Source organism: Mauremys reevesii, linkage group 13 (genome assembly GCF_016161935.1).
Source record: "Mauremys reevesii isolate NIE-2019 linkage group 13, ASM1616193v1, whole genome shotgun sequence".
Lineage (NCBI taxonomy): Eukaryota > Metazoa > Chordata > Testudines > Geoemydidae > Mauremys > Mauremys reevesii.
Genome location: NC_052635.1, coordinates 42,176,628 through 42,201,903, shown reverse-complemented (window position 1 = coordinate 42,201,903; position 25,276 = coordinate 42,176,628). Strand labels below are relative to the sequence as shown.

The following is a 25,276-nucleotide window of genomic DNA, read 5'->3' as shown; positions in this document are numbered from 1 at the left end:
AATCCCAGTGACTTTCAGTGAGGCTTAGGGTATGTCTACACTACAGCCACTATTGTGGCACAACTATGGCGCTGCAGCCTAATAGGATAGACATTTCCTACATCGATGGAAGAGGCTTTTTCATTGATGTAGTTAATTTACCTCTCCAAGAGGTAGTAGCTAGGTCTATGGAAGAATTCTTCTGTTGACCTAGCTGCATCTACACAGGGATTAGGTTGACCTAACTATGTCACACAGGGACCAAATTTTTTCACAGCCTTGAGTGACATCGCTAACTCAACCTCAATTTTACATGTAGACCAAGCCGCATGCTCCTATCTGAGGACTTGTCTACGTGAACATTTAGCTCACGGCTGGCTGGGGTGTGACTCTACCCTGGACTAGCCTGCAGACTAAATTGTCCATGTGGAGCCTGCTGATGCACATTAACAATTTGTGCTTTAATTTGATTCACTTTAATGGAAAGATAAATGTTCATGTAGAAAAGCTCTAAGACACCTTTAAAATGGAACATAGTCACTTGCACACTTTTGGAATTTTTTTCTTTAGTCTCTCCATGCCGCAGGTCCCTGAGAGGTGTGCAGAGTGATGGCATACATATATGTACCGAGCTCATTAGAAATTTGGAAAGAATTGTTCAGAGACGAGAGAGGGTTGGTAGAGTCAAGGACAATCACAATACTGTGAACCAAGAAAGCTCTGTCCAGCCAGCAGCAATGAAAATAGCATTTACCTTCAGGATAGGACAGTTACACAAGAGTTGTACTTTCTGTGCTCAAGACAATGTGTAAAACCACAGCTTGCTCACTCAGGGCTTGTCTACACGGTGCCACAGTGCAGGCTACAGGGATGTGAATTGTGCTCAAACATGCTTTAACTGCCCCGTTAGGACACTGCTGACACAAACTAAAAGGTACTTCGTGTGCATTAACATAGTCCTGTTTGGAACTGTTTATCCTGCTCAGATAAAAGTGCCCTCCCTAAACATGTATTTGCTCCTCTTTTTTTTTTAATTTCTGTAATTGAAAATTGGCCTCTGAGGGTCCAGTTGTAGTATCATTCAAGTTGGAGACTACTTAAGTGAAGTAGAGTGTGATGGAGTATTCACCCCAAACTCATCCCACCGGGGTTAATGGAGGCCAGATGGGCCAATTAACCTATTAGGCTACAAGATGGGAGAATTAAGGCTGAGAGAGGAAAGCCCTAATTAGGGGAAGCTCACCTGTGTAGGAACAGGCAGGGCTTCTATAAAGCCAGGGAACTGCTAACAAAAAGGGACTGCTGAATTTACAGTCATTCCCTGGAGGAACGAGTTGAAAAGCTGGTGACCACAGAGAGGGGAGGAGAGCTAGAAGGTAAAGAAATGGCTCAGGAGAAGACAGTAAGGTCCAGGAGGGAACAGACCTTGGCTGCTGACTAGAGGGACCCGAATCTGGAACTTGGAGTAGAGGCTAGGCCTGGGTTTCCCTGCTCACCACTGGGAAAATGGCATCTGAGAGGCAGGGAATGTTACGGCTGCTAGTTGGAGGGAGATCTTGAAATACTACCCTGGAAGGGGGGAAAATATGTATTGTGACCTGGCTGAAGAGCCAAGTCACAAAGGGGAAGCACCTGGAGTTGCAGAAACAGAGAGAGAGAGACACTCTGGCAGCAGGGTGTGCAGTGAGCAGCAGAAGGGAGCCCTGCACCTGGAAGGAGCTAATCCCCGCAGCCAGAAGGAGCTACCTGCAGTGGTGAGTGGACCCCATGATGTGGAGTCAATGAACTTTGTAAATTGACATGACTGGAGTTACTCCACATTTATCCAGGTGTAAATCAGTGTGATTTGACCCATTGATTCCTAGGAATGGAACATCCAGGAGAAGGTAGTTTTAAGTACCCTGGTTTGCCTCTGTGTTTTGCTGCATGGTTCTAATACTGCTGCTCATCAAGGCACTGAATTCAACAAGCTGCTTAAGTATGGGCCTGTCTTTTTAAGCATGTGACTTGAATGACACATGCTTAAGTACCATGCTGAATCATGGCCCATATCTGGCTGAATTTTTATTAGAAAATATCTCATTTGTTAAGCTTGGGATTTTAAAAAGCCTGGGTTTCAAAATTCCTTGTTTACTACTAAATTTACAGGATGGCTAAGATAGCAAATTTGTACGGATATGTATAAGGAATATCCATACGGATAATGGAACATTAAGATGCTGACAAGGGTGTTCAGAGGAGAATGATTTGGTCACCTCTATGGAACAGCAGCTGGAATACACCCTGCATTTGTGTCTATTTCCTGGGGAATTGTTCTTCTTTCAGGCATTTTTTATGATGATTTTTTCTTTTAGCCCCCTGCTGTGTATTTTCAAATACAAACTTCTGGTAGGATGCTATTTTCCCCTTGTTTAGCTTTTGAAAGGCCTCTGAGCTTGGAACACACGCACACACACACACTTTCTCTTAGAGTGAAATCCACCCACATGTCAAAGGCTGCCCCAGGGCCTCTTTTCCACTTCTGTCCCACTTAAGGCCTCAATGGGATTTAAGTGAGAGTTGAAGAAGCTTTGTGCTGACCCTCTGCACAGGGGCTATTTGACCCCTATGTAAATAGGCTTTTCTTCCCAGATATTTTAATACAGCAACTTTAGGAACCTTTTCAGTATTCAGTGACTTAACTGAAGAGCTTGCATTCCTTGTCTTACCCCCTTTGCCACTGACTTTAGTGGGAGCTAGGGGTGTGCAATATGGGCCCATCGTGTTAAGAAAACTAGCTGCCATTAGATCCAACAAGTAGCTCTTGCTAGATTATAGCAACTAACTGAGTTGTCCTCCTCCTTTAAACACCTGCAAAACAAAGGCTCTGTGAGTGCAATTAGCATCCATGGAATGCTGAGTAAGTTAGATTAATCATTCATAAACTAAACAAATATGTTCTAGTTCCATTAGCTGACAGACAGTGTCTCCTGTTAATTTACTTCTCCTTAAGGTATATCTATTAACCCCTTTTTAATGAGCCATTATTCTAGTTAACCAAGCCCACCAAAGAGTTTATCAGAGGCAGGCTCTGTTCTGACATGAGATCAAATTGAGGGTGCAGAAAACTTGTGCAGATTAGAGCACTGTGTCTGCAATTGAGTTATAACTTAATTTAAAAAATGAGATGTTCTCCAGAGGAGCACCCAGCAACCTGTTTGCTCTCAAGTGCAGCCTCTTTCTCTCTGCTGAGTTTTCACTGTTGAATTCTGTCAGGCTAAACTCAACCAGACAGGTGTCATAATCGTCTACTATAATGTGCTCACTTTCTGACATGGGTATCTTTTTTCTGTGTCTTCTTTTGTACCTATGACAGAGTCCAAAATCTAATTTTTAAAAAAATGTCAGTCACATAAAGTTAATATACTTACCAGTTTTCAGCTCTCCACTTAAAGTCAATTATCTGCAGTAGATATGTAGGCTACTGCTGTTCCATAGCTTGGGTATGGTACCAGGTTGCCTTGTCTCCTTATTTAGGAAGCATGCTGTCTAGTGAAAATTTAATACTTTAGACTTCTAATGGAGTGTATTAAATCTAGGGATTCCTGAGGCCATCTTCAGCAGGAAACATTTGTCCACGCACAGAGAAATTGAGTCCCCTGGCTTTCGCTTAGAACACATACTGCCTGGTTTTGCCTCGCCAAGGGGCAGAGATGGTACTGGGACGACTGGAATTCTTCCAGCCTGTATGACATTCTAGCAGTGTTGTCTTGTAGAGGTCTCTGAAATACCCTGACTCTGAATAGAAGGCTGGTAAATGAGGCCCAAAGTTATTTGAAAGGGCTCTCGATAGTCAGACAAATAATGCCAGGTTCCAGGCAATGGTCAATGGTGCCCAAGTCTGTCATTGCTTTACCATGACTGGCTGGGGTTGTCTCACGAACATTCAGTATTGTTACAACAGGATGAAGAAACACTCAGAACTGGATCCCCAAAGGGGTTTAGGCACCTAACTGCCACTTTAGGCATCTAAATCCAAAATGCAGGTCCTCAGAATGCCCACCTAATCCTGTAGGTGGCTAAACTTCCACCAATAAGGTCTCCAGGGTGCCTAAATTTCTGCCCCTGGGCATGTTCACAGCCACGTACTTCCTGATATTCAAGTGCCTGAGCCCCAGTCAGATGCATAAATTGGTTAAGCCATAGCCCCTCCAGCTCACCTGCGAGGCCCGATCAGGGAAGTGTGTTCAGAGGCCATCTGCCGGACTGGGCCTCACACCAAACGCCTCTGCCGCCAGGGGAGTTGGTCTTGCTCTTAAAACCTTTAGCCTAGTGACTAGAGTGCTCCCCCAGGCAGTGGGACACCCAAGTTAAAATCCCCACTCTGCCTGAGATGGACCAGGGACTTTGAATGTGGGTCTCCCCTGTTCCAGGTGAGTGCTCTAACTCCTGGGGAAAAAGTCATTCTCCTCATGAATATTGAAATAGTCACACGATCCGACAACTTCAACAGGCACAATTGAGGGAATACCCCAAAGCCCAATGGATGGGGCATTCTCATAAGATGTGAGTTCATATCCCTGCTCTACATTGCGGGGAGCGGGGTTGAACCCAGGTCCCCCACCTCCTAGGGGAGTACTCTAATTGCTATAGCTTATTGGGGAGTGCAGCAGCATCTTGTTTGTTGTGAGAAGAGTCAGGCACCTAACTCCAGGAGAGGGTTCATGGATGTGAATCCCAAGTGGAGACAGGTGCTTCCTTCTGGCTCAGACTTAGGTGCCTACGTCCCTTTGAGGGGTGGAGCTTAGGAAGCACCCCTCTCCTCAGCTTTCCTATTGGCTAGCTTAGGCATTTCCCTGTTCAGTGCTCTAGCTTTTGTGGGTCCCATTCTTAGGCACTTAATGCTCCCTATGTGTTCTATTGGGAGCCTGGTTGCAGATTCCCTTTGCCAGCTGGGTGCCTAAACATGTGGCATTGCAACACTGAGTCCAAGTTCCTTTTGTGGACCTAGCCCTCAGTAGTGTAATCAATGCAGCTAAGTAACTGTGCTGTCATCATGTTCTTTGCATTGTGCCTTTAAATCTTCCCAAATTCTGCTCCCTACAGAGACCACCCCCAGCCATTTTGTTCCCCAGTTGCTGCAGCCTCTTTTGTAGAGATGCACATGCTGTGATTGCCTGTAGAGACTTCACTTTGGTTCCTCCTTGTTAGGTTTTTTCCCTAATCTAAAAAAGCTAAATTGATGTCTGCTCTGAGAGTCATAGCAATGCTATGGCAATCCCAGTTTATCCAGTACATGAGACAGCCATATAGACTTCTAGCAGCAGTATATGGCTTTGACTAAGGCCTTGTCTGGAGGAGTGGGGGTGGGGGATCAATATAATCTAAGGTGTGAATGTAAACCAATATTCTACTGGCTTCACCATCCGTGGGATATTCTGATCTAAAAGTGCTTCTTTTCAGTCTAGCTTATGTCACTTGGGAAGGGATTTAAACCTTTCTTATTGTGGAATGAGTGTCAACATTGCAGGGTTATACCTGGATGGCTGGCAACATTTTTCTGTTTAGACAAGGGTTAAGGTTTAATTGAGGAAACCAGAAAAACTCTTGTAGCTAAAACACTTCTTCATGGGGACTCCAACAATACTCTCTTTACATGCAAATGCATCTGAGCCAGCACAGGGAGTGTTGGAACCTACTGCTGGGATAGGGAAATAGACTCATAGACTTTAAGGCCAGAAGGGACTATCATGGTCATCTAGTCTGACCTCCTGCAGATCAGACCACAGAACCTCCTCACCCACTCCTCCTGCAATAGGCCCCTAACATCTGGCTGAGTTACTGACATCCTCAGGTCTTGATTTAAAGACTTCAAGTTACAGAGAAGCCACCATTTAGTGTAGTTCAAATTAGCAAATGACCCATGCTAGCCCCAATGATTGATTGGTAGCCTGCATTGGAGAGCAACAAGGTTTTATTTAGCATTAGTTCAAATAAGCTGTGGTAAAATAAGAGGTGCCCCACATACCCAGGCAGTGATGACACAGCTTTCAAAACTGACATTTCTTTTTCATCCTCTTTTGTGTTTAAGGATCTGCACCGACTGTAAGGAATCACTGCAGCGTGTTGTGACTGATGTATACAATGGAAAGTGCCTGGTGCCCAGTGCACGTACGGTACAGAGTCCTGTGCTATCTTGGACTTCCTTGCAGTGTGATAGTCAATGCACAATGAAACCAGAGAGAAATGACCATATCCTGGGAAACAAGAAAAGTGTGTGTTGAAAGACCATATAACACCAAGTGTCTCAGGCAATCAAAATATGATACATTGTTGCAGCTGATGTTCTGCCCTGCATCTGTGTTTAATAGCTCTGCCTCCAGAGCTAAACAGAAGAGCAATTTGAGAGCTGCTATTAAGAGTTGCTAATTTCACAGCTAGTTAGGTGCTCCCTGGCTTCTGGGGATCTTTTCTTTTAAATTGAGTCTGGTTAAGAAAATCTAAGGGCAGGTCTCATTTCAGAAATGTGCTGGTACAGTAATGTTGGTTAGTGGTGACTTGCTATTTTTAATGACAGTTCCATGCTGGGAAAAGCCCTAGTGTACATGCAGCTTATACCAGCATAAAAGTGCTTTTGCCATTATAGTTTAGTTTGCTCAGGGAACTGGTATAAGCGATACCAGCAAAAGCACGTTTTTGCTGATCTAGGCTGCATGTACACTACTATAACTATAACAGCAAATCTCTTTTGAGGCCTAAGTGGGCGTCTTGGGATATGGAAATATCCCACAGAAAATACCCCCTATCGGGTAACTATGTAACATACACCCATGCAATCCTCACTGACTGGAAACTTGACATTCTACATGCTCCGCCTTAGCCCAAACTTTGCATGATTTATGCAGTGTTAACTCTAGGGATTCAAAGCCCAAATACTGCTGAATGTGCCTTTTCCACCCCCTTTTTGGCAATTTTTCCCAACGAGTCTATTCTGACCTAATGGGTAATTTGCTGAGGCTGGCCTGTGACAGCTGCAGACTTCGGTACTGATCTCTAGTCAATGCAGGAGCGATCAATCAGGGCTTTCATTGCGCTTTAGACAACTAAATGTACAAATGCCAGGGTAGTTTTAATACTACTACAAACAGACCTCTCTGATTAAACACTATTTTAAGGCAATTCCACCCTGAATTCCTCAGTAAAATAGGGAGGGGATTAAGTGCTCAGAGGAGCATGTTGGGATTAAAGTTTACCAAATTAGCAAGATTGCTAAAGACTTTTTTCAAATAGGTGCATTCATTAGTAATACAGGTTATGGGTATTAGTCTGTATTTGGTGTTATTTCTCAATAATGCCACTGTTGGGTTGACTGCCCCAAACAGTCAGCAGGACAAAAATGCTGACCTTTTAAAATACAATGTCCTGTGCCTGGTTACAGTTAGATGGGGCTTGTGAAGTGGAGAAGGAAATACAACATACTCCTAGTCCATTTCTCTGATTGGATATCTGCAGTGAGATCAGAGAAATGAACCAGGAGTATGATCTCCCTTACCCCACCAAAAAGCTAGAGGAGGAAGGTTGATTCTTGGCATTAAGGCCTCAGGATGGGACTCAGGAGATGTGAATTGAATTGCTTGCTCTCACAAACTTTCTGTGACATCTTGGGCAAGTCACTTATTTCCTCAGGTCTCTCTGTGACATGTAAATAGTGATATGTCCTTTCTCCCAGGCCTTGGTCTGTTTCTTCCATTTAGACATGTGAGGCCTTTACAAGAGGACAGTCTCTTACTATGTATACATACAGCACCTAGCACTGCAAGTCCCTGATCTTAGCAGGTGTCTCTAGGTGCTACCATAAAGCTAATCATAGTAATGCGCTATAAATCCCCTGCTTTCAATGAAGTTACTACTGACTGCTGTCCAAAAAGTTAAAGCAGAAAATGAGTCACTATATGCAGTAGTTTTGTCAGCAGAGGGGAAGATGGTTTACATCAGCTTTTACCAACAAAACTCCCACCCTGTTAAATTCCCTTAGGTTCTCTTCCAGTTTTAGAATTGGGTCAGTACACTTCCTTTTGATCTTTGCATCTCTAGTAATGAAGCCCTTACTCTCAACTGCAGCACTACTCATGGGCTATCTAGATTGTGCTTGGCTTCAGACCAGCTGCTCACTAAAGCCACTGCACCTCCTCATCCCAGCCTCTTTGCTGCTGAGAAATTCCTTAGCTGCCTTGATAACCTGGATTCCAAAGGTCAGGAAGATAAATATGCCAGAAAATACAGAGCCACTCGGCTTGTTTCCATCTCAGTATTGATACAGCAGTGATGGGAACTGCTCCTTCTCTCCCAAGGTCTAGAAATAGAATCCTTAGTCATGGAGGGAAGTGGTGAGATTACCGGGGATGCTGCAAGGATTGCGAACAAAACCTCATTACACATATCCAGAGCAGATCCACACATGGATGAGGATTACAGGTTGCCTACCTAAAATTCTCACTCTAGTTTAAATAGGAAATACTACATCCAATGCCAAGATAATACAGCAACAGACACCCCAAGAATGCCTTTAATATATCACTACCCCAAACTAGGTGTAAAAACCCCTTCCATCGCTGCAGTGTCTACAGCTGTCGCTCTCAACATGTAGACATTCTCTAATTCCAGCATTGAGCTCTGATCTTTTTAAGACTTCCAATCTTGATTTAAAGAATTCAGGGGAGAGCAAATCATCACATCCCTAGTAAGTTGTCCCAGTGGCTAATCACCCTCATTGTTAAATGTGCCCTCTGAAGGCTGGGCAGTGCTTCACACCCACTTTGTAAGAAGCACTTCAGGAAGGGTGTGTCTGCTTCTGTGTTTGCACAGTGCCTGGCATAGCAGGGCCCCATTCCTGGTTGGGCTTTGGGCACTGCCATAATAAACATGACTAAAACAGTAAGTATAAATGACTGCAGTAGGTGCAAGGTGCATTGGGGAATCAGGTCTATTGTGCCTTCCTGCTGATTGCAAGCCCACTGCGGGGGAAGAAAGGGGGGAGTTTGCCTCTGCAGCAGCCCTAAACCCAGGCAATGGGTTAGAGCTAAGTTGTGGCAATATATATTGTATGGCTCTTAAAATATTTCAGGATTCTTTAGGATGTAAATTGCTTTAGGAGAAGAAGAGATTCATGATTATGAAATAACAGAGCTGGCTGACATGCTTTGTTCAAAATGTTTTTTATGAAAAATGGCCTTTTGTCAAAATGCAAATTTCTGAAATGTCCATTTATCATAATTATGGAAATTTTCCTCAAACTGAATATTTTGGTTTTCACAATTGAAAAGTTTTGGCCAGAACTTTTTTCCCAGCAAAAACCTGAAGGCTTTCAATGAAACCTCTTGTTTAACTTTCATAAGGTTTTGTGGAAGCAAAATATTTCCCAACCAGCTCTCTAAATTAGCTACAGTAATAGGAAAAATCTCTGCACAAACCCCCCACACCCTCCGCAATACAAGAACACGTCCTGTCTGACCTGAAATGTCTTAGGCCTAGTTGTTACAACTGGGGAGACAATTAATGAAAAATAACTATATATTATCTCTCTGTGACTGGTAAGACTTTCAAGACAAAGTCTTAACCACTCACCTCTGCGCACACATACTGCAGCTTCAGGGATTGTGCTCTGTTAATTGAACTTTACTTACAGGCGCCTGTGTGTCGCTATTTCTTGGCGCAACCTGCCATATTTGTCATAAACTGCGGGTTCAATTATTAAAAGAACAGAGTTGGCTAATTATTCCCAGAAAACTTTTGCATTATGCATAAAATATTAACTAATTATGTGGTTTCCAGATAGATACGCAAGCTGAAGGGTAAATGCTTCACCACTTGAGGACTAGATATAAAATCAAGCATGCCGATTAGTTTCTGCAAACCTAGGGCCCATGCAGAGAGGGTGGGGCTGTCACGTAGCTCGATGATCCAAGATGGAACTTTCTACCTTTTGTAGTAAATAGCTCCGAAATGCTCTGCTTCTCATGTATTAAGAGCAGCCATGCTGCAGACAGCTGTGAGTGGGGGGGGGGGGGAGGGCTCTTTGTTATATACAACCAATTCTAGTCTGTTTCCTTTCCTGTCATGTCTTGGGCACTGAGATTTTGCCAGCTCTTAGGCAGGTGACTAAGGATAACCAGTGACTACTGGCCCATGTTTCACTGTAATGAACTAAATTGACTTACATTTTTTAAAATAAAAAAAAGATGGCTATAACCCACTGTGGCATGTTACAGCTTCCCCCTCGGCTCATCCTCCACAGAGGATGAGTCTGTTACAGCCTCAGGTAGGGTACCCTGGTCTTTAGCTCAAGTAGTATCAGTTCATGCATTTAGCTCTGGAGGTCCCTGGTTCAACCACCGATGTGTTGGCCAAGATGGCAGCCAGCACAAATCCTGTCCCACATCCCCACTGACCCTACTTGAGAGATCCCTGTGCCCAATAGATTCTATGTGCTGCTTCTGTGCCTGTGGTTGGGCAGGACAGAGGGAAGCCATCCATTGTTCATACTCCCTAGCCCTGGGCCTCTGACACTGGCACCAGGAGTGGCAATTGGTCCCCTGCAGAGAAGCGGAGCTCTCAGCCCAGCTGCTCAGGCTATATGCTGGTTTCTGGGATTCTGAACTGATGGATCCAAACCTGCACATCTGGAGACAAGTTTCACAGCTAGTTCCTCTCCCACAGGCACCCATTCTGTCGAATGCACTAAACCAAGCATGCTGAGAGTAGTGCTAAGGCTGAGAGGGTGCGTGAAGCAGAATCTAATCTGATTGACAGAGGAATTCCTTTCTCAACAGCCTTTCAAAATGGTTTCCATCCAGCTTCACTGCATTGGCCAGCTGCTGCAATGTAACTTGATGCAGAGGGGGCTGCAGTGGTTGATGGAATATGGGCTGCATAACAATGAAACATTGAACACTTGAACTGCCTCAGCCTATTGAACCTAACCAGGCTAATTTGAGCTATTAGACTTTAAAAGGCACTTGAGAATCAGGGAGTGGAAAAAAGAGCAGCTAGAGAACACACAACCTACAAGCAGGAAGACAGGGGAAAAAGGGAAAGGAAGAAAGATCTTCTCTTGGAAGAAGTCAGTAATCTGCAGTGGAACTGCTGCTCCAGGAAGGGAACGAAGGAGGAAAAATTCTTCTGAAAAGATGAAGAAAAATAAAAACTGTAGGAGGAAGAGAAGGATCAGACAGGAGATTTACTGACATAACCATGCAGAGGGAATGTAATTCACCCTGTGAAGAAACTGACTGTCTAGGGAGTAAACCAGCCAAAAAGGCATCATTCGTCCTGGGAAGAAACTCTAATTTTTAAAATATTAGGTCTGACTTCAGTGGGATCAGACAATGGTAACCCCTCCCGCCTTTCATTCCAACGGAATCAGACCCATTGCTCTGACTTCATTTTGATTTCTCTCTTTTCAGGTAGAAGCTAAACATGCTGTTGGTGAATTTGATGTTGATGATGCTAGAGACTGGCAGATGCCAAGATCTGTATGGCTCTACCACGCCATCTCATTCCCAAGCAGGAACATCCTGTACTCCCCAATCTGATCATCTAAGCAGACAGTGCCAGTTAGATGATGATACTGAAGAAACCCCTCCTATGACTTAAATCTGGGTATTTATCTTGGTTCAAACAGGGCTGGTAACAAGTGCACCTGATCCACGTTCAAATTTCTCCACAGTTCAGCTGAGCTGGGTTTTTGGTATAGTCAGTTCCAGCAAGAAGGTCCAGCCTCCATGGGCCATTCTAGGAGTTCTGGAGAAACTCCTACAAGCTGCCGAGTGCCAGTAAATCTCATTAACCTCGCTGGTAGTTAATCAACACATTGCAGGATCAGGCATGAAATTGGGGGTGGGAGGTGGAGGCTGGATTCTTATCAACTCGTGTGACTGAATTACAAGCCTTGTGATTTGTTCCATTTTTCTGGAAATCCCAGACTTCCTGGAGACAGTTTATTATCTGAATCTCAATTTTCCTTTTTTACAGTAAGTTTCTAGCCTGTATGGTGGCAGAAGAGAGCCTGGAACAAGAAACAAGTGTAGCCAGAAGGCAACTCAAAACCCCCACAAATATTAAACTCGTGGTTTTTGTTTTTTCAGGCAGCCTCCTGATTTTTTGAGTGGCCCAGCTTGTGGATTTTTGATCACTGGGGCTTGGCAATAAGGAGTATCATGGAAACCCATTCTCTAACCTCCCATTCCTCTCATGCTGCACCAAGTACCTTTCAGTCTTAATCTCCAGCGTTCTGTTTAGCCTTCCTTGCATCTGAATCTCAAGCAGCTCTTTAAAAAAGAGACACATTTCATACGTCCTGATTAAAAAGACCCTGTCTAAAAATACAAAATCCCAGCCAAGGAAAGCTTTTTTTTTATATCTACACAGAGGGAAAATGAGCTGCAGTGGAATTATTTATACTTTATCCTACCTCCAGAGAAGACTTTAGAACGTGAGATAAGGCAGCATGCTTCAGAGTCCAGAGCCCCCTCTCCTCTGTGCTTGTACCAGCTCCCTATCCTGTCATGCTGGCAAGAAGAAATATGCAGTCATCCTTGCTGCATATTCTGGCAGGGTTATTGTCAACTTATTATTTTTTGACACTAAGCCAAAAATGAAGGGCATTTGCATCTTGCAATTTTGCTATTTGCTTGTCTCACTTCTGTTGCGCTAAATGACCTACAAGGAGTCAGTAGCAGGCAGGAGAATATAGGAACCAGAGAGAGAGTGAAGCAGGAAAGCTCATATTTTACCCCCAAAATGCCACTGCTCTTTTTGGGGTAGGGAGGGGAAGAAACCATTAAAATAACACATGCCTGTTTCATTTGTAGATTTCTCCTGACGGTGGAAGGACTTGTGTCATGGGGAAATCGCCACCACTGCTTTGGGTTTTGCTAAAAACCATTACATAATTAAAGTCACTATTGTGGGTGAAAGTGTGAAGTCTGCTTTTGGACCAATGCTGGCCAGGGTCTGATTTATAATGGTGCATTGATAGCCATCTGGATATATGGTTTTTACCTTATTTCATATCTCAGCAACAACATATTATGCATCATAAAGGCTGAGTGTTTTCTTTTCATTACAAGTCAGCAGCACTTACATGGATGTAATAATGAGGCTGTACAATTATAAGTGATTAGAAATGGCATAGAATGATCCTTTATATATTATTACAATACTGGAATCCTAGTGAAATACCAAACAACCCCACCAAAAGCAATAGCTACTTTAAAACATTTTGGGTATAATTGTTCCATACATTTTAAACAACTCAGAACATATGGTGACTTCAAGGTGTCAGTTCCAGCATTAAATGAAAGACTCTATGGTGCAATATGCAGTCATGGGTGCAATATTTGGTGCATTACACTCCCATGAGGATGCATTTACCCTGCTTATGAAATGGTTAATTTTAAAAGGTTGGAAGAGTCATAATGCAGCCATCAGCCTGAAGCCAAATGTACATAGAATGCAGCCAGCAACTCAGAGCATTGAAGCGCAAGCTGCTGAAATCAAATAAATCTGATATTGTTAACTATATTACGAGATTCTCAACACCCACCTGGAGTTCATTTACATGTGTGTATTACATAGCTGCATGCCAGTATAATCCTATTTGTGCCAATTGTGATGCTATTCTCCCTTGAGGTCCACAAGATCATGGGGCTGTGCCCACGAGGGCAGGTACATGCTTCCACCCTCCAGACAGCAATGAAGGGGGAGTCTTGGATGACCTGCCAAGCCCAGCCCATCAGACAGGGCAGTGCAGCAGGGCCACTGGTTCCCTGCCTTCTGTTATGCTTAGGTGGGGGTTGTCCCACAACATGCAGCAGAGAGGTGAATTTGCCCTTCGACAGCATTAACTCTCCGGAGCTCTTTCTGCCTAATGAATCTGTTTTTTGGGGGGAGGGGAAGGGAGGATGCTGCTTATTGCTACTTTTCCATTCCTCCTCCCATCACTAGTCACGTCCACTCTTCCTATGCAGCTCTGCAGAGGGGGAAGCGTTGGTAGCGGGGAGATGCTGGGGCAGCCCCGTTTCCCCTTCATATGGGCTCAGTTCAGTTTTCTCTGCAGAGTCAGTCTCTTCCATCCCATGCAGGAGCTAATATATAAAGCTATCTGGCCATTTTCCTAGAATGTGAAATGTGAACAGAATGCTACATATTTTGAAAAAAGGCCTCTACCCCCACATCTGTTATAATTATTGCTCCCAGATTCCTGAGTTAACTTCTAGGCATTTATTGATACCCTAGGTGACTGCCCATGCACACCAGAGAGCACAGACTGAGCATGCAAAAGATTGCACATGGACTTTCACGTACACAAATGCATAGGTTGCATTGAGGCCCATTTGGGGGAAAAAACATGGCTTGCTTAGTGAAGTGCAGGACAGTCCAGAACAAGCCATATTCAAGAGGTGTGTGTAATCTGCACAGCCCTCTACAGCAGAAGTATCAGAACAGCTCCTTGCTGTGCTCAGGGGATGGAGGCAGGAGGTGGGAAATGGACAGTTGTATGGAACACAGACATCTTAAAAAAAAAAAAAAAAAAAAAAAAGTCAGCCTTGCAAGAGGGTTCCTGCGGAGAAACAGACACAACTTACACCCCTTATTTACCTGAGCAATGCTGTCAAAGTCACGGGAGTTATTTGCATCAGAAGAGAGAACAGGGCTTGACAGAGGAGGAGAGCAATGGAGATAGAGAGCATGGGCGTAATGGGGGGGGGTGCAGTTGCACGGTATTCCAACGTTAGCGTTGGACTGGAGCATGCTACAGCACTTGGCTTCTTTGAAAAGATGTGTGTAATGGGGGGGCCTGCCCCTTGAAGGGCCTGTCAATCGGCACACAGGGCCTGAGCCAAAGTTCAGAGGTCAATGGGGGTGTTTAGCGGGCTATGCGGTCTAGCTTTCAGCCGGCTAAGGCTGACATGAGGGGTGCAAGGCAAGGCACAGACCTTTAAGGAGTGGGCATGAAAGATTCATTCAGGAAAGGTAAAAAGCTGTGAGATTCCTTCCTTACGTGTAAATGACTTTCGGTACCGTCCCCTTCCATATGTATGTATTTCAGAGACAAATAACTTTCAATCAGGGAAGTGAAGGGAAAGCCCATTTGTGTGGAACAAGGGGGTATGTCTACACAGCAGCAGGGAGGTGTAATTCCTGGCTTGGGGAGAGGTGAATGCACTGGTTCTGCTCAAGCTAGCCCACTAAAAGTAGTGGTGTGGCCATGGTGGCACAGGCAGCAACTGGAGTTCGCACTTTGAATCTTGCATGGAATTGTTGTGGGGCAACTAGCCTGAGATGTCATCACTGCCACGCTGCTATTTTTAGTGCACTAGCTCAGTCAGAGCTGGCACATGTATGTCTACCCAGACTGGACATTAGCCTCCTCGGCTGCAGGGTAGACGTACCGTGAGGTCCCTTGGAAGGCAGTACATCTGAGTTATGCAATACTTGTTTGAAGATGACCCTGATCTATGTCTCCATGCACAAGGAATGAAAACGCTAAACTAAAATGAGTTCTTGAAACTGAAGGAAAATAACAAGATAGAGCAAAAGTGAAATGTCAGGAGAGCACAGTGTGTCTCTTTCTGCAACAGTCTGCAGTAACTCTCAGGATAAAATGGCTGCCTAACTCCACATGCAAGGAAAGTTTGTACTGTTTTTTTTTTAAATTAAAGGTGTGATAGGCAGTTCCAGAGATGTGCACCCTGCATGACTAGAAACAATGACAGTTAAACCTGAAGTGAAAGCAAGGAAAGCTATAGTTGTGTGTGCTATAGGTTATGCTCTAGCTTACTCATTCACAGCTCGTTTTAAACCATAACGTATGAATGCCCTTTCCAAGAACAGAGAGAGACTGGGGGGGACATTGTGGAGTGCCGTGTGTGTGTGCGCGCATGTGCGCAATTATAGGAAGCAAGTAAAGAAGTCTCTCTTGGGGAGTTCAGTAATGCTGGAATGAGTAGAACATTGCAGGCAGCTCTCAGACAGCTGATCCCTGACTCAGCGATTTCAGGCAGCAGAAAAGATGATTCTAGGAGGTTAAATTGATTGCAAAGGAGGTTCTACAAACTTGACAGCCTCAGAACAGCTCAACTTCATTTAAACTATTTCAAGGTAATTCCAGGAGGGCCAAAGCGGAGAGAGGGATGGGAAAACCAAGAAGCGCCTGTCTGCTCTTAAAGTGCACACGTTTTTTCCCAGTCATTTTCTTTTCTGTTTCTCCTTCAAGGAATAATATTTCTTGCAGGATAAAAATCTGTCAGTTTGTCTTGGTTTTTAACTGCACGCTTCCTTAAGGGAAGCCTTGGGGCCAGCTCCCTAGCGGGTATAAATCACTGACTTCAATGCGGTTGGTGGACTTGCACCAGCTGAGGATCTGGCCTATGGATCTATACTGGTAAAGTTGGGGATGGTCACTTTTTAAGAGGTGATAATAGCAGAACTTTGTAAGATCTATTATGGTCAGTAACCAGTGCAGCACTGGGTTCTAAAAGCCTCCCAGAATAAGGCATTCTGGGACAATTTGACCATGGAGGAAGCAGACGATGTAATATTTGCAGCATATTAGAAGGAGGTAGGTGAAATCTGAGTGAATCAATTTTTTAGATGTTTGGTACTTGAGTCATCTGTCAATATTAGTGTAAACATTTACACTCCAACAGGAGTTGGTATAATCACTTGTCTATCAGTCACTTACTACTGATTCTGCCTTGCTACCATTGTTAATATTTACACTAGCGTTTTATTGGCTGTAAGAGTCAAACATTTATCAACTGCACTCACATTTCCATTGCACTGAGAATGCCTGGGCTCTGTAGCAGACTGGACCTTTTACTTCAGTTTCCAGGCTGGAATTTTCCCACAGCAAAAAACTAGCCCGTGAGAAGGCAGGACCAGTGCATTATTGTTACAATAGTCTATTGCCCTAATTAGGATGATGGCCCCGTTTTGCTAGGCACTGTGCATATACCTCGTAAAAGATGGACCCTGCCTCGAAGAGCTTGCAGCCTAAAGGGAAAAGGCAGGCAAGGGGCTGGAGATGGGGAACTGAGGCCCAGAGAGATTTGCCTGAGGTCATACAGGGAAGTTTGTGGCAGACTCTGACCAGAATTGAACCCAAATCTCCTGAATCCAAGTGCCACAAGACCATCCTCCTCCTTTGTGTAAACTATACTGGTAGCAAATGTACAAGTGAAAATTCTGCCACCCAGTCAGAAAGCAGAAACAATAGCACGTGACTGAAAGGTTCAGTCATACATCACTACCAACAAGTAGCAAGCAGCTGAAGCAAACGGTTCACAAATGATCCACCACCTTAAAATTGTTTATCCAAAGTATTGGACAGAAAGTCATGAATAACCAATACATTCACTGCTGTCAGGTATGACATGCAGATGATTCCCAGAGGAAAGGGGCCTAATTCTCAGCATATGGTTTGCTCCAATGAAACTCAGCTGAAACTGCCTAGAATTGAATGGATTTTCATCAATACTTTGCTTTCTCTGTGGTGGTTTGTTTTTTTATGTCAAAACAAAGAGCAAAGTCATTTGTGAAACTCAGTGATCTGAGACCTGAGTTTGTAACCAAACATGAAACCCAGTGAAATTTTGTCTTGTTCCCAGCTTTGTTGCAAACATTTTGCAGAGACCCAATGAAGTGTCATGTCTGGCATCTCCTCAGAAGTGGGATGTTAACTTTTGAATGGAGAAGAGTACACTAGTATTCTGTACAAGTCAAGCTGGTGCAATACACTTCATGAACGCTTGCTTAAAGTTTATTTCCATTTCTACACTGCATAATAAGGTGAAGTCCTCTGTTAAAGGGCAGATGGAGGGGCTCTGAGGGGGTGGCAATTCTAATGCTCATTGTTACTTTCTGTGTTTTGTCCTTTGGCCACATGATGATGATTGGCTTAACAAGGTGCAAGGAGTCAACTTATTCATTAGCCACCTCTCAGTCCAAGGGGGAAACAATATTTGAGTCTGGCTGCAGACAAGACATTCTGTCAACGTTCTTTGTAAACATCCTACAGATACAAGGGACTTCTACCAGATGAAGTGCTTCAGGGCGAAGCTGCTAGGGCAGGATGTTACACTGCACATACCCCATACTGTTTCTAGGGAGGTTAAGGTCCTTGATATGGTAGAGGGGAGTTCTGCAAATGGCTCAAGGAGGTCCCTGTCATAGGCTTTGAATGGGGCATTTTCCTCTCCTTATATCCTCTCTAGCCTTGCCCTGACTATAAAACTATATGGGCCAGGTTCTGACAGAGCTGCTCTGATTTGATGTCACCCTCCTTTGAGAGTAGCCCTATTAAAAATATCTATGGAGCTAGTCGCAGAGTAAGGTACTGCTCAGTCTAAGGGGGGCAGAATCCAGCCCATGGAGAACAACTTTCTATGTCCCTCTTGCATGCACTCTCTCTTCTGCTTTTCTTTTTCTGATTTCTCCCACTTAGTGTCTTTTTCTTTCCTTTCCTTCTGGCTGCTAGTGGTCAGCATTCTCCCCACTACCCCCGTTTTGACATGCCTGAAATATCTATGCTTCACTGGTTGGGCTCTTGGAAGTGCTTTTCCTGCTATCACTTCTTCTAGAGAGACACATTCATTTGTCAGTTTATGGAAGGAATTTCTAGCATTCTGTGGCAACACCACAAGCCTTAATCTTGGTGTAAGCACCTATAGACAATTAGCATACAAGATGTTTCCTCTCACACTGCGCTCTAATGGCCTGAGAGTTCTTTTGTTTTTTCTTTTTAGAATCTAAAGGAAAATTATGTAAGCGTACAGTAGCATATGTCCTATAAATAACATTAAGAATTCATGAGATGGTAGCCATATGGAACCGTAACACTGGTATTGCTATTGCACAATAGTCGAGTATTCATTTTTTCTAATGAATTCTTTAGTCGTCGCATACATTTCTTTAGTATCAGAAATGCTGACACGACTCATCTCTGTGGTTTATTGAAACAATACTGCTCCCACTGGAGTTCAGCGCCTATACTATTGGCTTTGTTCTAATACTTTGTGGAGATGCTGGGAAGCCAAGGCTGCTGTTTCTCAAGACTGCCCTCTTCTGGCAGTTAACCTAATTTTAGTCTGTTGCAATGGTGCCTTTATATAGGCCTAGGCAGCCTGCAGTTGCTGATGTTGCATTTCTTCAGAAAGAATTACAGCTCTAATGTGGTTGAGAATGATTTTATATATTTAGTCTCAGCTTCTGTAAAGTTTAACGTAGTCTAGATGTTTGCATTAATAAACTTCTGTGTGCATGAGTGAGAGAGCGGGCAAGGTGACTTATTGAGTGAACTGAAAATCCTAGTAGCAACATTTTATCCAGTACTGTCTAACCATACTCTTGTTCTGTGTAATAATTAATATCTGTGCCATGCTAGCTTTCTCATGGGTATAGCAATGCATGTCCTCATTCCCTAGCAAAACAATATTTCAGCATTGTTGAGTTAATTCTCTAATGTCCTCCTTTTGTGCCTTGTTAGTTGTACGATTACTGTAAATATAAAGTTTTTGACCAAACTTTGCTGATTATCCCTTCTGCTCGTTATCTTCTACCCCTGAACGCTGTACACATCCTTAGGAAACCTGTATAGTTTGCTTTTCACATTGCCTGGATTTTTTCCAAGCAAAATATCCAAGATTCTCCAAAGACCATGTTAGAATCTTTAAAGCTTCCAGTGCAGACCTATCCCTGTTGTATTGGTGAGCATTTCTCCAGTTCACAAAGCCGGACTACAGCGCTTTTTTTTTTAATATATATATTCCCCTGGGGCTGGTTTAAATACATGCAGGAGATACACTAGCCATGGATCTATACTGCAGGATCGAGAGATATTTCTGCAGTTCTTCCCTGCAAAAATATTTCATTTCTTTCTCTTTGACACTAGTCAGAACATTCTGCTCCATTGATCCCATTTAAAAACAATTAGTAACTATTTGATTCCATTTGAAATTGGGACATAAGCTGATTTACCAGCAAGCTATTGTTGTTCTTACAACTAATTAAAATGCCCAATGAATTGATCCCTGGTTGGAAACCAAAGGTCATTCCCACCCAGATGATTCAGGCAAAGTAAACCAGTTAAGAGCAGCTCAGTCCAATTTCTTTCTTGATAGATAACGACTGGGGTTTTCGCCAGGGAGCTGAGATTTTTCTATTGATGAAAATCTGCCTTTTCTGATACTCAGAGTTATCTGTCTTTCTAAACTTCCGGGCTCTTGCCAAATTCACAGGCAGCCCTGTGAATGTGCTATGTCCCACAAGAGCCGTGTATTTTAATATGAAGTGGTTTCCTTTGTCCTGGAACCAAGAGCAGCCTCCATGCTAACAAAACATATAAGACCCAATGATGCATTTGAGGAAAGGTAACTGGCAAGGTGGCCATTCAATGTAGAATGTTTCTATGTTCGTTCCTCCCTTGATGGTGGTTCTAATTTGGGAGCGCATCTGTTGAACTAGATTTGATCTTCAGAGCCCTGTAATATTGAATATTCCAAAAATCAAGCTCCACAGGAGATTAAGGGATAACTCCCTCACTGCCGGACCTTATTTAATGGCCATGAAGGGTTCAGATAGGGGCAATGATCTCTTTCTCAAAGCTTCTCCCTCTTTGTGCCAGTGTCTATAGGAACTGCAAGGCACTCTGGATAACGACAATGCAGAGCAGTAATTTTCTCTCCTCTGGATGGTTTTGGGGTTAAGGTAGTGGGCTGGGATTGGGGAGGTCTGGGTTTATTTCCTAGGTCTGTCAGCCTTTGTGTGATCTTGGGCAAGTCACTTACTCACTCTGTGCCTCAATCTGTAAAATGGGGATAATTGTGCTTCCCTTCCTCACAGGGATGCTCTGTAAATCCATAAATACTAAGAAGCTATTCCAGTGTCATGGGGACGGGAGCTATATCGGAACCTCCTAGACAAAGATGTTCCGGGGAAATGTTTATATTTGTTTAAAGCTCTTCCAGTGCGTAACTTGGTTACCAAACTGAGCTGATCTGTGCTTCTGATCTCCATTATACTGCAGTATATCTGGAGTAACTCCATTGATTCATATTGGAGTAACTGAGCCCAGCGTTTGGCTGCCCGTGAACAGTAGATGCTAACACAAAGAAGGCACAATGAAAGACTGGTAACATGCAAAGTGTCCCTCTTGTGCAAGAAGGCCAGACGAATACACAGCTGCACATTAGAACTGCTCTTGGTTACCTGATATGTGAATTCCCAATGCATTGTTTTGAAGGTCCAGGCTACTGCACAAGGCCCACTCTTGCTCCCCTAACACTGAAGTCATTGGGAGCTTTGCCATTGACTTCAGTAGGATCCTAATCCCTGGTGTAACTACTCCGCTGAAACATTGAGCTAATGGAGATCAGTGTAGGAATGGCCAACCAAGTCAGGGGTCATTTCTGCAAGCAGTGTGACAGGTATCTTCTGCCTTCAGGGACGTGGGTACCATGCGCCTTAGAACCAGATTGCATCTTACTATGTGTCTCAGTAGAGTTAAATTGCCCCATGGCGTAACTACATTGTAGCCAATGTAACATAGTGATTTTAAAACAGCAGTATCTCAATGTAGAATGATGACTTCACTTTACATCCCTCTCCTCCTCTGCAAAGCAGTGTTTTAGTACCGAATCCTTTCCCTAACTGAGTAACAAGGGGAATCCACCTTTTAACTTCAAAGACCCACCATTTACTTTATATATTCCTGCCAGTAAATGCTTTGTTCTAAGAATGTGCATGAAATACTGACAAGCCTCTGCTGATTGTGAGTACAGCTTTAAGAAGAGCACGCCAGTGATTAAACGTTATGCAGTAGCTTTGCATCCTGTCCACTTGGAGTATAATTTTATTAGGGAATTGGCAGGCACATCATCTGGCTGTTATGATCTGATGCCTGCTCTTTCCTAGGCAGTTTGCTTTTCACTGGACATATCATAGGTAAAACGATCAGAAAGGGGAACTCTGTGATGGCTTTGAACACGGAGGACCAGGATCACTTTTAGCTTAGTGGCACCAGTTCCAGACTTCCTTTCTATTAAGGGCCTCATGGGTAGCACCCACTTGGCGCTGAAGCCAGGCTATTCTCCTTTATCATTACTTTCATTAGGACAAGATTCTCTAGAACGTGCAGAAAGTGAGGCTAAGTGGTAGGGTGGGTGTAGTGAGGGGCATGCTGGGCCCCTCTGGTTTCAGCCCCCGTTTCCCTCTCCAATCAGTCAGGAAGGCCTCAGCTTGATGCAACACCAGTGGTTTTTATTTACAATTTCCCCACCACCACTTTCTACCTATGTACAGGTTTTGCATCCAACTCGGCCCGGGCCCTCCCTTCTCTCTGGCTTCCTCCCAGCCTTTATAGCCCTGGCTAATGAGGCTGGCAGGTGCTGCCCGTTACTAGGCAGACACAGGACTATCCAACCAGCCCCAATCCAGGGGAATGGATTGAGGCTGGAGTGGCAGGAGTGGATTAAGTGCCTCTCACTCAGCTCCCTGTCACAGTGGGCTAATGCAGTGCAGCTTCTCTCATCTGGAGAACCAAGTTCAAACTGTGCCTTAGGTCACAAATAAAACAGATTTATTTTTTTATGGTGGTCTCTAGGGTGAGAAGGAAGCAGACAATACAGAGTACAAGGGATCCTGACATACGTCCAACTCAGCAGGAGTAAAGGCTGCAGAAACGGGGCACATTCACACAGGTATTGTCAGTCACATGGGCCCGATAAAAGCCAGTCAGCTTGCCCAGGTTTCAGCCTGTCCAAGGATAATTTCAGGAAACAGCTAAAGCAGGGTTCTGCCCAGTGGCACATGCTCACCCAACTAATCACTGAACGATTGGCAATAGGTGAGCCAGTTCTGAAAAAATGTCCCACATCCAAACCCTGGATCTGAACCTCCTCCTTGGGGGAATCTCAGCTCTAGGATTTGGGGAGGAGCCTGATGCAAAGCTGGGATCAGGAACAGAGTCCAGCCAAACTTCGGAGAAGAGGTTCACCTGTAAAATAGAAGAATCCAGTCTCATTGCATCTCCTTCCCAGAGCTTTGCTGGTCCTATTTCTAGAACAGAATCTTTCCGGAAGGTCTGAATGTTTGAGAGAGGGATGTTTCCTATCTGGCACTTGCAGTTAATATGCAGAAATGGAAGGATAAATGCCTAAAACCTTGGGAGAGAACCTGAATTTTTCCAGAGGCAAGAGGTCTGAATAATGCTGAGATGTTTCAGATGAGCACCCAAACTGAACCGGAATTCAACCTTTAGAGAGTTGCCTGGCTCTTGTTGTTAATTGTATTAGTGTGTGTGCTGCTATCATGCCCTATGGTGACCCACAAGGTAAAAGATAATCATCATATTAGGAATGTATGGTGAAATTCATCCTTAGGCGAGGTCTCCTGTGGGATCTCTGTGGCATCTTTTCAAGGGGAATTTCCCCACTCTCTGGGCACCACACCTAGCAACTGCAGAGAGTGCATAAAGTGCCCTAGGATGCCCTGCAAAACACTCTGCATGGGAAGCTCTGTTATTCTGGCTATATGTAGAATCCAAGGTTTTACCCATAAATTCTGTCTAAGGTACTGACAGCCCCTATCACCAGTTGCTGATTGTGTCTTTAATCCCTACAACGCCTCTCTCAGGTGGGGTTGTGCTATTTCCCCATTTTATTGCTGGGAAACTGAGTCACAGAGAGGGTAAGTGACTTATCCATGGTTAAGCAGGGACCAGCACCCTGGTCTCCCATGCACTAAACTGGTGCCCTAACCACTGGATCATCCTTTCTCTCTAGAGCCTTGATCTTGTCCGGGGCTTCCTGTCAGTTCATTAACACAGAGCGCACCGTTAGGAGCTATAGCACAGTGGTTCTCAAACTGGGGTCACCGCTTGTTCAGGGAAAGCCCCTGGCGGGCCGGACTGGTTTATTTACCTGCCTCGTCCACAGGTCTGGCCGATCATGGCTCCCATGGCCGCAGTTCGCTGCTCCGGGCCAGTGGGAGCTGCTGGAAGCGGCGTGGGCCAAGGAACATATTAGCTGCCACTTCCAGTAGCTCCCATCGGCCTCCAGCAGTGAACCATGGCCAGTGAGAGCCGCGATCGGCCAGACCTGCAGACGGGGCAGGTAAACAAACCGGCCCTGCCCACCAGGGGCTGTCCCTACACAAGCGGCGACCCCAGTTTGAGAAACACTGCTCTAGCAGTTAAATCTGAAAATGCCATTCACTTAAACATATTGAGCCAGGATAATTTTGGGCCACAGCCTTTCTCAGGTTAACCTGTTTTGCAAAATGGTCTGTGGCCTACAATGCCGATTTTTTTATTTATTTATTTATTTTTAAGATTGTTTGGCCCATTCTATAGCATGAAAAATCAGCTCATTGGATTTCATTTTTTCATTTTTCATTTGATCTCATGTAGTGGTGGCGCATTGCATGCTAGGAGGGGGGAGCCCGAACACTTATATTTTCATGTTCCATAAGTGGTGCTTGCTTGGGAGTCTTTACTCCCAAAGCCAGTAGCAACGCTCACACAGCTCTGTGCTGCTGGATGTGAGGAACTGTGCAGGGAGAGGGATTTTCATCACACGCCAGCCCCTGTTGTTTTAACACTCAGAATATAATTTCAGCATACAAGAGTTTCACCTTGAAACTGTGTCACCCCCTATTAAGGCAGAGAGGAGGACAGGTTAGTGGCCTTTTCTACACCTGGGAATAGCCTCAAATCGGCAACTGCTGTCCCTGCACCAGTGCTGACCCCTGCATTTAGACAAGGACAGGCAGGAGTTTGCATTGATTCAGCCAATCAGGGATTGCTCATTACATGGGGTAACCCTTGATTAGCTCAACTTCAGCTTTCCACTGTTCACCAAAAGGGGATAGCAGTTATGCAGATCTCTCGCCACTGAGCGCAGAACTGAAGCTACTCCCAAATATATGCCTGGCCTGTTTGGTTTCTGTGTCTCTGAGTAGATATTTTCCCAAGTGCCCTGCATCCTGCATATACACACACCCTGCTCCTGCTGCCAACAGCCCACACAAAGATTTCTGTATTCAAAAGGCTTGTCTGCAAGCAGCTGGAACAAGGTGAGCTGATGGCAATCAGTAATTTAAAGTATTGGATAACAGAGCTGAGAACAGAGCAGATCCTCTCATGTGAGCATAACTTCAGAGCTCTTGTCGCTTTGCAGCAATCACCAAGAATAAAAGACTCTTGCATCAATCCACCAAGATACACAGTCCCTTCCTCTGAACCTTTTAAAAAATTTGTTTG

At 44.3% G+C, this 25,276-nt stretch overlaps 1 long non-coding RNA gene across 1 annotated transcript; it reads left to right on the top strand.

Annotated features, from left to right (window-relative positions):
• Positions 1–1,228: 1,228 nt before the first annotated feature.
• LOC120380188 lies at positions 1,229–13,635 on the top strand. Its single transcript, XR_005587643.1, has 2 exons — positions 1,229–1,355; positions 11,421–13,635. It is a non-coding gene; the product is annotated as an uncharacterized LOC120380188 (long non-coding RNA).
• The last annotated feature ends 11,641 nt before the right edge of the window (positions 13,636–25,276 follow it).